This window comes from Petromyzon marinus, chromosome 36 (assembly GCF_048934315.1).
Source record: "Petromyzon marinus isolate PM22_M1 ecotype Great Lakes invasive population chromosome 36, UKy_Petmar_22M1.pri1.0, whole genome shotgun sequence".
Lineage (NCBI taxonomy): Eukaryota > Metazoa > Chordata > Hyperoartia > Petromyzontiformes > Petromyzontidae > Petromyzon > Petromyzon marinus.
In genome coordinates this window covers 2,350,297-2,367,288 of record NC_133702.1, presented here as the reverse complement: position 1 = coordinate 2,367,288, position 16,992 = coordinate 2,350,297, and positions in this window count along the sequence as shown.

The window sequence follows — 16,992 nt, the reverse complement described above, 5'->3', positions numbered from 1 at the left end:
CTGTGGAAAAGAGCTTTATAGCTCATCGGATTCCTCCAATACAAATAAATATTCTGATTCTGATTCTGATTATCCAGTTTATGTAGTAAATCAGAATCTATATGCAAATTATTACCCTGCCACAGTTTGGCCGACAGTAATCCTTTCCTACTCACCACAATGAGTACAATCTGATTGTAACAAAAACGTGTACATCAATTCTAACCACGTGGCAATAGGCTATGACAGCATTGGTTACTTTTTACATATTAGACGCTGGTGATTAAAATCCCCATCAGCCATGATCAATCCACTGCTGGTGAAGGAGCCCTAAGCCGCGGTTCTGCACCGTACCTAGCACGCGCACAAGATCCACCTAGCACCTTAAATGTTTTTGTTGGGTAGAGCTCGTAAATATAAATGTCTTTACTTCACCACCACTATCCCGCTCCCTCCCCCCCCCCCCACAAAAAATCCCTTTATTATGGATAATATTGGTCGCGAAATCTACGTGTTAAACTCGCCTCCCACGTGATGCACAGACGAGCCGATTTTTACTGCTCCATCTCCCTGATTGACGTTCTGTCGGTCACGTCCACCCCTTGCTGGCTGCCTTTTGTGGGCATCGTTAAAATGATAATCGATATTAATGTTCCAGCGCGTTACTGTACTTTCCTAGTGCAATTTACAAAAAAAGCATTGCAATTTACTCAAAAGGCTAGTTCGTTTAATTCTATATTGATTATTACAGAGCGCCGTACTTTCCATAAGGGGGCAGTCGTAAGCTTGTTGGGGATACCTGCCCTGTATGATTGTGGTGAAAGGAATGAAAGATTATCCATAACACATACTCCATAAGGAATTAAATACTGTCACGTGAAGTTTATATACGTTAGAATAGTGTACGTGCATTTGCATCCTACATGCATACATTGTATATCTTAGCATCCTCGAATTAAATATCCCTGTACGCTAGATTTACACAAAATAAATCAATCGCATGGCACGTATGCTCCTGATTACAATGTTTTTCGAAGGATATTTAACAATGCAGCGATTGGGCACCGTTACTAAAAACATGTTTTGTTCATCTTCCTACGACTATAGAAATTCTATACACCGTATGTGGTTACGTAAAGTACTGTGGATTATATGCCAAGGTATATATCAAATTGCGATAGACCGAGCCATTTTCAAACAACATGCTCCCTAATATTTAATGGCAGCGTGAATATATATAAGAATAGGTGTTACCCTTTCTGGCAATAAAACGGGTGTTTAGGATGTTCAAACGCCAAATCGAAACATTTTGCAAGGAATCAAGTCTGCATTAAGGGGCCGTCCATATATGACGTCACGCGATTCTGGACGATTTTTTTACCCCCTCCCCGCGTCACACGGCGTCACAACAAGTCAGACCCCCCCAAATATGACGTCACAAAGCTTTGGCTCCCCCCCCCAAAACCATATTTCCATTTTGAAATTAAATATGCTTCAAATCGATGTAAAGCTTTCGTGACTGCAGGGATTCATATTCTTGGTTCTTTCGGTAAAGTCACGTAGAAGCGAAACAATAAAATAATAAAAATATAAAACATTATTTTATTGTTTCTCTTCTACGTGACTTTACCGAAAGAACCAAGAATTTGCTTCAAATCGCTTTCAACTATTGTCATTGTAGTGAGTATTTAATGTGGCGTTGCACTCTGATGTTGTGGGAGTGTTCTAATAATTTGTGTTATAACAATTCTATATTTATTTAAAGTTGCGCATTTTGATGTGACGCCAATTTTCTCAAACCCACCCCCCCCTCGTCACAAAAATCTGACCCCCCCCCCCCAGGTGCGTGACGTCATTTATGGACGGCCCCTAACCACACGGCGTACTTGTGAACTTGCAAACAAACATGCTCTGGCAATATTTAGCCTCGTCTTTAGGGCCTCGTCTCAAACAGTCTTAGAGCAGAGAACGCCAAAAGACAGGAAGTGCAATGACAATGCACGCATCAGGGGCACTGATACCTCGGGGTGAGCAGTTGGTGAGCAGCTGGTGAGCAGCTGGTGAGCAGCTGCAACATGTGACCTTTTTTTGAGATACCGGCAGAACAATTTTCCTCCCCCCCTCCCCATGTGTTTTTTTAACCGCAGCGTTTCGCCATTCCATCCCGTCTCGCCTTGTTTTGCACAGAGGCAATAACGTTTGACCAAGCGTGATTTAAATTAGCTTTGACTCAACCACGGCATACATCTTCGCCCACCGCCCAAGTATCCCGTCTCCCACGCACCCTGTCAGCAGCCAGATTTCATTACCGCACTGTAATGGTGGCCAGGCCCCCCCCCAGCCCCCCCCCCAAAAAAAAACCTGTGAATTCAAAACAGTGCAGAGGGGGACGCCGAGACACGGTGCTCCGTGACCAGATAAGCCCCTTCAATTTGACGTGTGAAAGACGACCTGAGGTTAATGAAAGGCAGCACCTCGACACAGAAATGTACTTTGTTTTCATTCTCAGAGAAGCGGGTACAACTAATTAAGAAAAAACGGGGAAAACGTCAAACTTGCCAGACACACCACAACACAAGATTTGGATGGGTGGCTCAGAATGGCTGTGTCGGAACATCGAGCCAAATACAGCTGAAAGCCCACGTTCAATCCCCATTACTGGGTGGTCTTCATCTGAGGGGGGGGGGGGGGGGTCTATTAATCTCTCTGTCAAGCCACTGAGCCACCATTGCTAAGAGACTCCGGAATGCGTTCAGACAGCCACCCGTGATTAAATCTGGCTTCTTTAAATGGAGTGAAGTTGATGGCCTCAGCCAAATCACCATGAACTGCACAAAAAAATCCATCATACACTTGTGCTTAATTTATCTGGGGTGTTCAGTTAAGCTCAGCTGTTGGGGGCCAAAATTAGAGCCGAGATATCCAATTAACGAATGCATGACTTGACTATTGGATTTGATCACTCGACTAAACCGGAAAAATAAAATAATTGAGTGGAAAAGTCGCACCTCTGTTAACACGTGTGCCGTTGGACTGGAGGCGATGGACGAGGCGTCGTGACACCATCATCGGCATAATCCGCTGCGTTAGACTGTGCGTGGATTTGCATGATCACATCCGTTCTTTCCGCTTGTCCTGGCGAGAGTCGCGGCGGCAGCGTGTTGAGTAGTGGCGCTCCACACCTCCCTTTCCACGGCCACAGACTCCAGCACTACATTACTCTACACTATACACTACTATACACTACTATATATTACTACACTACACTATACACTACTACACTATACACTACACTATACACGACTATACACAGCTACACTACTACACTACACTATACACTACTCCACACTACTACACTATACACAACACTACTATACACAGCTACACTATACACTACTACACTACGCTATACACTATACACTACTACACACTACTATACTATACACAACACTACTATACACAGCTACACTATACACTACTACACTACGCTATACACTACTATATACTACTACACTATACACTACTAGACACTACTATACTATACACAACACTACTATACACAGCTACACTATACACTACCACACTACGCTATACACTACTATATACTACTACACTATACACTACTAGACACTACTATACTATACACAACACTACTATACACAGACTCTAGCTCTTCCTGGGGAATTCCCAGCGTGTCCTGGGCCAGCCCCGGGGTCTTCGCCCAGTGTCCATTCTGCTCTTCCTCAATTCTGTTATTTTTAATTTCACCCCACTCCCAGATATAATTACTCACAATCTTTACAGCTGTATCCCTCCAACAATGACTGCATTTCATTTGTTGAACAAATTTGATGTACGGTCACATGCCTTTTGTTTTGCTCAAATTTTAACTTAAATTCTCTTTGTATTTATTTATTGTCTCCGGTTCATTGCCATTGCATGCGAGATCGTTAACAATTCAGCGTTATACTCCTCCAATACAATTTCCAGAAGATAAATGTTATCGTCATTGCGAACGGCATTGATGAGAACATGTCTCCCTGACTGACGTCTCTTCTTCTTTATATCGTTTTACTCATACAATCTTACTACAGTTGTCACATATTTATGTAAATAGTTTTGATAATTGATATATATATATTTATATTCTTGGTTCTTTCGGTAAAGTCACGTAGAAGGGAAACAATAAAATAATACGTGACTTTACCGAAAGAACCAAGAATATGAATCCCTGCAGTCACGAAAGCTTTTAATCAAAATGATATATATTTGTTTAGGCCTCGGTTTTTTTAACAGCTCGGACAACTAGATCGAGTCCATTGATTAAAATGCCTTTTAATAGACTATAAAAGGCAGACAAATGTAATTGATATTCATTCATAGAGTATTTTGTAGACTATCTTTGAGAGTATTTATTTGATCAAGAGGAGAAAACACTTTTTTTTAAACCAGATTGATTGGTTGGCCTCCAGCTATAGTATATAATGTTTAATGTAAAATGTCTCCGACAGCAAAATTGAGATGTTTTTGTAGACAAAAACTGCCCCCCCCCCCCAGAAAATCTAGTTTTCCTATAGTAACCCAATTTAAAATCTGTCACAAGACCATTTATTGCTGCTAAAAATTACCTTTTTTAAATATATACAGTAGCTGTCAGATAATTCACTTGTAAGCGAACAGTCAATACATAATTTAATGATGGATTAACCAAACTAAAAAAGTGATTATCCTGTTGAATGTACAAAGTTTTTTTTTTTTAACACAACCGGCGTGGCACAATTGCCATTAAGTGGTGGTGACATCACCACAGAACTTGTACAAGACAATGTGCCCTTTGAGGCCACGTGAACTGTTGAATGCTCGGCTTGTTCAAGGTCACTGGCAGCACCACCTGTGGTATTGACTGTGCCAACTGAATGTGTTTTAACTGCCCGGCGCGCTGCTCATTGTTGTGAGCATCGTTCATCTGCCCAGTAGCGTCCTTCACGAGCCTCCTCCACATACAAAACACAAGATCCCCTCTTTGGCATTATAGGCTGTAGAGGTAGGGATTGTTAGCGACAACCTATTAAGACTAGCGTGGCACTGATTCATGCACATGTGACGAACGTTGATACGAGAAACAAGACATGTTTAGCTACCACTATGCATGGCTGTGAATTGAACCCAGGTGATTTGCATAATAGTGCAGTGCATTAACTTTAATAGCAATGACTTCCACACTCACAAAATCCATCATTATAGCCATACAGACCGTTCGGGGCAAGTGCCCTTGGCAAGCATTTATTAAGGCTGCAATAGGGTGCTGTATCGGCAGTATTATGCCTGACCAACTTTTGCCTTCCCAGTGCCGATATTTACACAATGCACCGGGTACTCGTATGAGGCTGAATCAAGCTCGGAGAGACCCAGGACAGTATCAGGAACCACCTGCCACATGACCGAGAATTGAACTCGTGGATGCCCAGGTTCGTAACCACTGAACCTTCGCTTTTACGCACACGAAAGAGGGGGAGGGGGGTCCGAAAATAAATCTATTTTTTGCTGAAGGGCCCTCAATAGACCAGCACCACAACCACACACGCACACGCAGTCATGACTGATGGCTCCAGGGTATAATACATGCTGTACATTCCTAATAATGCCAGCGTGAGTCAGACAGTACCGTTGCATATCAAAATCCATCGTGTGGCTCTATAATGGGCTGGCTGCAATGGATCGGCAGAGTCTCGGAAAAGACAACTTAATATTTGAACCTCCTAAGTAGTTCATCATATACAACGCCCGGTAGGTGATTCAGCAGAGTTTGCCGAGTGCGATGCAACTTGTCACGCTCGCTGCCATGAAGCAGATTGTGCCCTCAATCCGACTGACGTCTTCTCTTGAGGAAGGCGCACACTGCCGGGAATGCGCTTGAGAGACCTTCTCAAGGCGTTCAGTCGCTAAACACGGAGTGCGAAAGGCAAGAACACCACCAGCATGAGACCTCCAAGTTGGTCACTGTGTTCTAAATAATTTTAATGATTGATGGATATTATCGTCTCTACTCGCGACGGCTGTTTTGTTTGCGAAGTTTGAAAATAAAATGCATGTAATGAAATATTTCATTATATATTTGTATAATACATATATCATAATATATAATACATTATATATAAATCATATATAAATATTTATATAAATACATCGTAAGAATTTGTATCATTATATTATAATACTATGAAAATTAACATAACTAATTAAATCATGCGGTTATAATAATTTATATAATTATATTATCAAGCAATATACAGTATAATAATTTATACGTAATAATTTATTATACAAAAAATATATAATAATTTTATTATGAATAATTATTTTCTTCATTGCACCTATCGTGCGTGGAATTCCACTGCTCATAAAAATTTTTCGCGAAACTGGGCAGTCTTCCTGGTCAGGTATTTCTTTCATTTCATGTACTTCATTTCATGTACTTCATTTCATGTACTTCATTTCCATTGTTAGTTGGAATGAAAACAAAATTAAGAACACTTGAGATGGTCAACTATACAGTATTTCTATTTATATTCAAGCCTTTATCTATCCAATCCAATGTTCAATATATAGTTGATATCATTGTGTATAGCCTTTACAAATAAGCATGCAAAGTTGGGCTCAAGATATGTACAGGAGCAAAACAAAAGCCCTGTACATCAAGTTTGCTGAATAAAATTTGGTGTGGGAACACAATTAGTGAAGGTAGAGCGAGCTAAAAATGATGAAATAATGAGGCCATATCAACATTCCTATACGAGAAAAGTAAATAGTTTCCAAACAACGAATATTGCCTGCAATGACGTCTACACGAAAAGCATGGAGATTGGCAAACAATAGGGAATCAAAGCTAAACAAAAAGTTACACAAAGATGCGTAGAGAGATGAACACTGGGAATTACTTACACTGACAGCCAGAAAGAGGAACGCACAGTTCAAGTGTAAGTTGGAGACATCGTACTGAGTGCCAAGTAAAACTAAACTATGAAACTAAACTATTTTTTTTTATTTTACCAGGTAAGACCCACTGAGCTATGTAGCTCTTTTTCAGAAACGACCTGGCCACCACAAATGATAGCTTTACAAAGTGCCTTATCACGTGGAAATGTAAACTCTAAATGTCAAGGGAAGAAACGGAGGATTCGGAGAAAAATCCACGTGTCCGTGGGGAGAGAGAGACATGCAAACTCCACGTATACCAGAAGAGGTAGTTAAGATCTCGCCACAATGGCTTGAGCTGGAGCCATGACTCGAAGGCCGATGGACAAGCCGGGTGACGGAATGGCAGCCAAAGCAAAGGACGTGTCCAAGGGGAGAAGGCCGTCGAGGAGATGGAACAATGAGATCAGCTCGTATGCGGAGCGACATTGCGGCATTGTGTGACCATGAGAGATGCACTTGAAATCACTTTAAAATCTAAAGTGAAAACTAATTTCTTTAGAACCTCTTTTTTGTGTTTAGATTGTTGTCCTTCCCCCGCGCCTCCGATTAGCGCAGTTGGCTACGTGCGGTGCAAAGGAAGTTGAACACACGTACGTGCATACACCATACACAACACGTACGTACGTACAGATGCAACAGCATGGGGATGCCCTTCGTCGAGCTGTAGATACAGCATGGCTGGCGTGGAGCAAGAAAAGCTTAGACTATTAACCGAGTAATACATGCAATCACATCCCGAGAAGTTCACAGTACCCCATAATAAGTACACAGTATATTGCTGCGAGTGCCCTTATCACCCAACAAGCTGAACGTGTCTCCCCGTGTAATAGGGAGGAACTTGCCTATATCCAAATCACCCTCAATATGCCCGATCTCGAAAGCTAAGTAGGTTCGGGCTTGGTTAGTGCTCGGATGAGTGACCACCAGGGCTTGCCAGGTTCAGTAGGCATGGGGCAGTAGGGCTGCCAAAAGGTGGCAGCGCTGAGAGTTTCCCACTCATACGCGTGGGTTTTCTCTGGATGCTCCCACATGCTAAAAAGTTATTAATGTTGTTGATCAAGCCTTTTGCAATGCCAGTTTCGTATGAGTCTTACGTTATGCAAGACTGATTGAGAATATCTTGGGGAATTAACTCGGCATGCGCTGGCCACTGGTGGTGCACGCCTGTAATCCAGCACTGCTTATGGTTGTCCAGGGTATGGCAGTACAGCAAGTCGATTGATTTCCATCTGGCGGGGGAGTTTAGTGTCGTGTTAGTCCCCTTGCGCTTGGAGGTTTTCTCCGGGCTCTCCAGTTTCGACCCACGCGTATGAACACACACATTAATGGGGGTTGACCAAACATCACCAAATATAGGACCACAGAGCTTGGGATATTGTTTGTTCCAGTTCTGGCTGCTTGCCAGTGATCTCCCGGCGTCTCTGTGCACAATCTGTGCTCGGTACAAATTCTACAGCGTTGACATGCAATTTGCATGAACGAGGCTGTATACATTTATTTATATTATTACTACTACGTCCATTTGTTGCCCGCAGCTATGATGAAATTCCATGAATCCATAGGACAACCACTGTTGACATTTTATGTGTAGTGGTCGACTTGACGCGGACAATTTTCTTGTTTTCTCCGACACCACTTTTATTACAACTCTTCACATTACGTCTGTGACTCTTCACGTTACGTCTGTGTCTTCGTCATTCCGCTTAGCTGCAGCTCGCTCGCCGCGCTCCGCCCGTCTCGCTCACGCCACTTCATCCCCTATCCCTCACTGTCACTCTGCGTCGTCCCTGTCTCTCTTCATCACTCGCTGTCTCTGTCTCTCTCCGTCACTCGCTGTCTCTGTCTCTCTCCGTCACTTGCTGTCTTTGTCTCTCTCCGTCGCTCGATGTCTCTGTCTCTCTCCGTCGCTCGCTGTCTCTGTCTCTCTCCGTCGCTCGCTGTCTCTGTCTCTCTCCATCGCTCGCTGTCTCTGTCTCTCTCCATCGCTCGCTGTCTCTGTCTCTCTCCATCGCTCAATGTCTTTGTCTCTCTCTTCATCACTCGCTGTCTCTGTCTCTCTCCGTCGCTCGATGTCTCCGTCTCTCTCCGTCGCTTGATGTCTCCCGCTGTATCTCTGTCTCTCTCCCGCTGTATCTCTGTCTCTCTCCCGCTGCCTCTGTCTCTCTCTGTCTCTGTCCCACTCCGTCTCTGCCTGTCTCTGCTTGTCTGTGCTTCTCTTTGCTTGTCTCTGCTTCTCTCTGCTTGTTTCTGCTTGTCTCTGCTTCTCTCTGTCTCTCTCTGCTTCTCTCTACTCTACTGCTAGCCTGTTCTGTCTCCTATGTCTTCGCTCCGGTTCTCCCCGACCTGCTTCGTTCCAGTCCCAGCGACAACTCAACTCGTTCTTCCCGTCTCCCGATTATATCCCCGTTCTCATTACCAACCAATTAATTAGGCCGCGTGCCCCCGACGCCCCGCGCCCCCGTGCACCTGTTACTTGCCCCCTTTATTCCCAGACATTCCGGCGCCACTTCGCCCTTGACAACAACCCCAGCCAATCACAGCCATACATCGCTCTCCAGATTCATTGGCCCGTCATCACTGCACAGTTTCCCGCCGCCACACCTGGCCGGCCCTACGTAACCCCACTGTCCATAACTCGCGCGTCTTTACCATTCCCCCCTGTATGCGCGTGTTAATCCACTACATATGGACACCCAAAGTACGGGGAGCTGAGTAAAACCCTCGCCGGCATGGAAAGTCGGCCACACTAAAGTTAACATCGCTCGGTAAAATTTAAGTGAATACCCATAAATAGATGATAAATATAATTAGTACCACGCTGTTACATGAAATAGAAAATTAAACACAAACAGTACGAAGGTTATCTCTATCGTAAAGTATTGCTTGCTGGAAGCAATGACTATCGTCCAAATAGAACAAACCTATTCATGTACAGGAAATGTATTTGTATTCTGCTCTCAAATTTTCCAGGCAATCGTACTGTAACACACTAACATCGCTGTTATAAATATTACGGCGCACATATATGTTATGATGTCATATTGCCAGGTATAATGAGGCTTGTATATCATACGTAGAGGATACGTTTTGTCAAGCTTGATAATTATGCGTTCCGTTCTCTGGATTTTTCCTGCGTGCTGCGGAACACGAAGTCCAGCTGGGATTGAGGCAAACTACATTTCACTGCCGAAACATCTAGAGAGGGAACATCAAATGGAAGTGTTTGTGTTACCATTTCATGGCAACTGCGGGGTCCCGTGTATGTTATTGCTTTTGGATCTTGATGCAGAGGACTAGGACATTACTCTCAAAAAGGCGCTTGGGTATTCTGTCCACCGACATTGATACGAGAGCGTTTTTATTTTCCGTTTTTTTCGTCGAACGTACGTGGATTTTGGTTAAATCTCTCTTGGTGTCAAAAGGGATATATATATGTGTTCAGTATAATAACCAACACGAACGACTGTATATTACTTATATAATCCAAACAATAAATTTGACTGTTTCAAAACCAAGTTTGATGCCATGGGCATTTGAATTATTTCCTCTCTCCCCATTTATGCTGTGATTGATGCTTCCAAGGGTTTAATTTTTTTTTATGAACACAGCAAATAGACTTCAAACTTGGTGATACGGTGCATTTGAGTGGGACAGGCTGCTTGTGAGCAATTCAAATATGAACCCAAGTGACTGAGTAGCACCGAATGGAATTATCTTCCCAGTGGCGGCTTGTCACTGGCCACCGATGGGGCCATGCGCCGCTCGTAAAACAATAAAAAAATAAAGAAAAGCCTCAACAATGCTTACCTGCTAATTATATTGATGATGAACTGCACATGCCCACCTCTCCCACACCTCCTCTCGGGCCCTCCCTGCTTTCCCCAACCCACAGACTCCCATGCCCTCCCAAGATGGCAGCAGACTTCATGGGCCACTCATTTTGTGTGTGATGTCATAGATCATATTCAAATTTAAGATGTATGCACGTCGAACTTATTTCGCATCGTACGCAGCCAACCGTGCTAATCCGAGGTGCCAAATACTTATCATCGCTGGGTGGCGGCTATTGCCCACATTTGTACCGCGGGATGTTGTTCAGCATGATGCCCGACGTTTTGCTCCATGTGCTGGGAGCTGCCCAACATGTGGTACAACCGGAACACGCACGAGAGGGCTACACAGCGCAACCGCAAATATGCCGACGCAGCAGAATGGCCTCTTTCATCATTTCGAATGAGCACGCTTTTCTTTTAAAACACAGAGCCCTGAAGAATGTACTCCTCCGTAAATGTGCTAATTAGTTCTATTCGCGGCACCACCTTCTAGGAGGGAAAGAGCCTACAGGAACTGCGAGTAGTCCCAGAATAGATGAAGGCAGTCCCTGAGTTCCTGAGCACTGACCTGACATGTGCCCATGGCACCGAGACGGCGCCCGATCTTGCACTTTTATTTATTATTATTTTTCCTCGCTCACATATTTATTCCCTCCATTCGGTGAACGCTGCTCCGTGTTGAGCAGCACGGCTCAAGTTTAACCCCTCTGACCATCAATCACCCGCCGGACGGCAAAAGCAATTTTCCACGCGAACCCAAGAGATAAATAAAATTAAAAAGCCAAAGAAATACATTAACATCTTGGCACAGCACACTACCATGCCACACTTCACAGCTGCGCACTATTGACAGCAAATGGGCAGAGATTCATTAATAAATAAATTGGCATCTGACCCAATTTAAAAAGAGCGTATCACTTCCACCGTCTCCTTTGCTGCATCACTCACTCCGAGCTTTTGGATATTGGCAACCGGGGCGCTTTCTGACATTCGCCTTCCACCGTACGCCCGTGTGGTCACCGCTTGTTAGTCATCAATCAGAAGAGCGTTGGGGTTCGGTGCGAGAGGCGCACGGTGGGTGGGTGGATGGGGAACCTTTCTCTTGACGCCGATCTCATCTCCGTTATTGAAGGCAAAAAAAAGCTTTCCCAAGCTGCCCCGGGTCATCCTGTGAGCTTGTCAGTGTCATTTGCCGTCTGTGATCGCTGCTGATAATAAGGTGTGGTGGTCTAGGTCCTTTTGGCTGTGCCGACGAAGCAACTGAGCACTGGGGGAAGCACGTGCCTTGTTGTTGTTATTGTTGTTGCTGCTGCAAATGGGTGGCATGGAGTGTGTGCGGCGCAGCGTTGGTTTGACAAAGCCGATGACTGGCTCAGAGACTAACGCAACTTAGAAGCATAAAGGTACATTGCATACATATGCAGATATGTCCTCGAGTACATAAACCATTTGAAAAAAAAATAAACTATTATATTTTATTTTGCCAGCTAAGGCCCACTGAGCTATGGAGCTCTTTTTCAGAAGCGACCTGGCCGCAATTGATCGCTCATTGAAGTGGCTCATCATGCGGAAATGTATAGCGACCGAATACTCTAAACGCATGTTTCTCAATGTGAAAGGAGAAACCAGAGGACCCGGAGAAAAATCCACACGTGTGGATGCAAACTCCAAAAATAGACAGCAGCAGCAGCAGGCGTCAAGGTCGGGATGAAACCCATGGCCTGCTGTATACCAGGTGAGGTGGTCAACGTCTCGACACCGTAGCGAGACAGACAGAGGAACAGATAGATTACAGAACATCTCCGTCGAGTGCTCACCGAGCTGCATTGGCTTCCGATTGATGATCGATTACATTGTGAGCTCGTAATCATTACACACAACGTGCTTGCCATACATGAGCCACAATACCTTGCTGATCTCATCAAGGGAGCATAAACCATCACGCATCCACGCAGAGGCGTCTGGCTAACCATCGAACAAAGAGGGTCACTCCATCGCACACTTTCAGATGCGCTGCTGCGGCCGTCTGGAACGCTCTTCCTTCCGATATTTGGAAGCCACTGGAGCTATGCACTTTAAAATCTCGACTGAAAACGTATTTCTTTAGAACTGATTTTTCTGTTTAGTTTGTTGTCCTTTCCCACTTTCAATTAGCATGGCTCTCTGCGTAAGGTGCGAAAAAAGTTCAAAATACATACACATCTGTCGCACGCAACTCTCAAGTTTTTACACAGAAGCGAATGGCTGCTTCGCTACTCATAAATGTGTGAGTACGTGACTCTTACATGTGTTACTGTTCTGCACCGATCGAATTTCCTATTTTGATTTCCAGGCAAATTAACAACATCCAATTCGTGATAATCCAATCACTCCAGGGGGTTGCCATTTTATTAGCCTTCCCACAGCATATTCCACTATTGCTGGGGTGTTGTCTTCTCGCTTAAAATGAATCCATATTCTTGGGTCTTTCGGTAAAGTCATGTAGATAGGTTCTAAGAAATTAACAACATTTTTACTTAAACCTTTCGTGACTGCAGGAATTCATAGTCATGCAAATTTCATCTCTAGCCTTGCCCACTTTGCTTATGACCCTTGGGCGGCACTAATCTCAAACCTCTATATTTATTCCTGCCTCAGCAGCTCTCCCGCTATATTTTTTCAGCTAATGACGATTGCTTGTGTTGCGATCGAAACGTCGTGATTTTTTTTATTGCTTTTTTATTTATTATTATTTTTTTCTTTCGACCTGGCTTTACCGAAAGACCCAAAGAATAAAAATAACAAAAAATAACACAAAAACTAAAAAAAGTTTTTTTTGTTATTTTCTTTGAACTTATCTACGTGACTTTACCGAAAGACCCAGGAATATAAATTCCTGCAGTCACGAAAGCTTTAGGATAATATTTAAAATGAATCCCTTTACCGTCCCTTTTGGGTTCAGGCTCGATGCACACTCGTTGCTACATTAAGCTCCATAATTCTGCAAAAATAAACACGTTAAAGGTATTAACATAAAAAAACTCAACACGTTAATCTAACATAAAAATGTGTAAAAAGCTAAAAAATAAATATATATTGAATAAAGTAACATTTAGGACATCTCGCGATGAAGTAAGGCAATTCCCAGAAACGTTGCCTATTATGTACTTTTGTTCCTTTCAAGGGTAGTGTTACTGTTGAACGTGTTGAAGTGTTGTTTTTCTTCACATATGCACCAATGCCAATGCAGTATCAGAATAAAAAAAGCATTGCTTAACGTCAAAAGCGAGTCAAGTGTAATATACATTTCATTTGAGTTTTAAATGACTATGATTATTTGTTATCTATATTAAATAGCATTTTCTTTGGGTCTTTCAGTAAAGCCACGTAGATAGAAACATAATAAAAAGCAATCATCATCAGGTGAAAATATATATATATTTTTCACCTCATGACGATTGCTTGTGTTGCGATCGAAACGTCGTGATAATTTTATTATTTTTCTATCTACGTGGCTTTACCGAAAGACCCACATAATATGAATACCTGCAGTCACGAAAGCTTTAAGTCAATATTGAAATAGCATTGTTATCTAAATCAATAACAGCTCTCGTTAAAGCCAGCTAGGGCCCATATGCTGTAGAATTGGAAAGAAAGGTGATATTCTGGGGTAAATTTTTTTCAGCAGTATTGAGTATAAAATACAAAAAGGTCATATAATTAGTTTAGCGAGATTCATTATCAACATTGCACCAAGAGAAGTTTTGCAAAATTAACAGGATTGTCGTAGACTGACATTTAATTACATGCCAAGTCATTTAATTTCCACTAAGCTGCTATGGGCGCTTAGAAAATGTTATCTATGAATGTTCTGTAGAGGATGTTGTGTGCCAGAATACGGCATTTCCGAATGCTTTTTTGCAGTGCAATTGAAACCCTAATCAGATTTCTGTGTAATATCGTGGCACACTGCGTGAAAAAACTAACAATGACTACGCGTGACCTTCAGAAGTCTTTACAAACAATGGGACAAATAAAATATGATACTTAACGTCTCTTTTCCAGTTCTGTTATTGACTTTGGGTACCCTTTGATCAACGTTTTTGTGCATTTGTTTAAATGTTGTGCCATACTCTCAAATTAACCGCTTTAGTAGAATACTGTCAGTAAAAGTCCAGCAACAACAACAACGACGACAACATCAACGTGTATAGTAGATTAAACATTCAAGAGAGTGTTGCCCATCTCTCTTGGTGGCCCTGAGCTAGTGGTGGGATTTCCACATTGCCATGGTGAGAGTCAGTCCCTCCATAGCCTATCGAAGAACCCTGGTGGGATTTCCACCATTGGAGCCATGAATGTAGACGAGTGCTCTCATTGCAAGGCCCTACGGGGCCACTGGCGGGGCCCCCTGGTGGCCTTTAGTGGGGCACCTGACGTGCGGCTCCCGAAAATACACAACTTGTGAAAACACCCCCATCATCAACGTGCTGCTGCCACAAACCCAATGTTTTCAAATGGGTGGTGGCACTAGCACTGATGATATCTTATCGGCGAAAGTGCCCTCCCAACCCCTTCCCCCCTCTGATAATTTGTGAAGAACACTGAAGTAGATGATCACAGATCCATGCTCGTTTGAGTTGGGCTACACTTTGACCTGCTCGGAAAAAGGAAAGCATGGCGTGCTCAATAAGAAATTATAATGTTCAGAAAAGTAGCACCGATCACTGTCAACACTGCACCAAGCAAGCAAGGAGGCATAACAAAACAATTACCCCATCTCAGCATCAGCAAGGAGTTATTTAAACCAGGCTCTGGCAGGCAATGTCAAACAAGCATCCGTGATAAGAGGGTGCTTTGTACATTAACTCGAGACGTGTGCTTCAATTTGTGATCCGGCAACAGCACTTTGCTGAATTTTCAAGGCTGTTCCAGGAATCCAGGAGCAATTGGCAATTACTATAATGACATATGCAAAATAGGTGCAGAAATATTATTACATTCCTACACCATGTGCCATCTCGTGTGGATTGGCAAGAGGCAACAAAAGTGGATTTTTAAATGTCCCACAGATGAATCACTTTCAGGATGAAAGCTTATGACATGTTGCCTCTATTATCTGATAGATGAGACACGAGTAGAGTGGAGTGGCATTGCAAACCATAAAACACTCAATTATGCAGACGAAAGTCAAACAATGAATTGCATAAGAACTGTGAGAAATAGTTGGCAGTAGCTATCATTGCCATTTTTTATGAACTATAAAAAATAATGGATGCAAAAATACATTTTATTAAGACAAATTTCAATGCCTGGAAACGCTACCATTCAAAAGAAAACAATTATGATTATTTCGCCCGTGGGCATTAAAATATTTGCCTCGTAATTTTATACGTAGGCTTTCACGACCAACATTATTATTCATAATTGGTTTCTTCTGGGTTAGGTCGAGTAAAAATGCGTTGTAAACCGACACAGACAATGAATAACAAGCATCACGTGACTCAAACGTTAGCCAGATGTATCGCTGCTTCAGCAGCACCACAATTTCTGTTGGTGTTGGAGGGCGGCCTCACGACGGCGTTTCGCTGGAGGTGACACCCAGCACCATCGGGCTGTTCACAGGAACTCGGATCTCGCGTGAAAGCGCATCCTGATCCGGGTCCTGGAGTGGATGCCAAGACGCCAATGGCACAGTCGTGCACGTGGACCTAATTGAGGAGTTGGTGTCGAATTTACTAGTTGGTTTCTAGTTGATTGGCCGGTTAGGTTAATGTAATAACCATATTAATTACTTTTTGGGTTTTTCGGTGAAGTCACGTAGATAGAACATTTTAAAAAAATCACGACGTTTCCATCGCAACACGAGCAATCGTCTTCAGGTGAAAAAATACAGCAGGAGAACTGCTGAGGCAGGAGAAATATCACCTCAGCAGTTCTCCTGCTGTATTTTGAAGACGATTGCTTGTGTTGCAATTATTATTATTATTTTCTATCTACGTAACTTTACCGAAAGACCCAAAGAGTATGAATTCCTGCAGTCACGAAAGCTTTAAGTCAAGATTTAACCTTATTAATTGTTATACAGTAGAACCATGAAAACCTACACAATAGTTACTATGACTGTCTATGTTATCCATATCTGTATTAAATAGTTGTTTAAACGTGAGCTTCTGTTGGGAGCAGACACATTCCATTACAGAAACTCTGGACAGAATTCTAA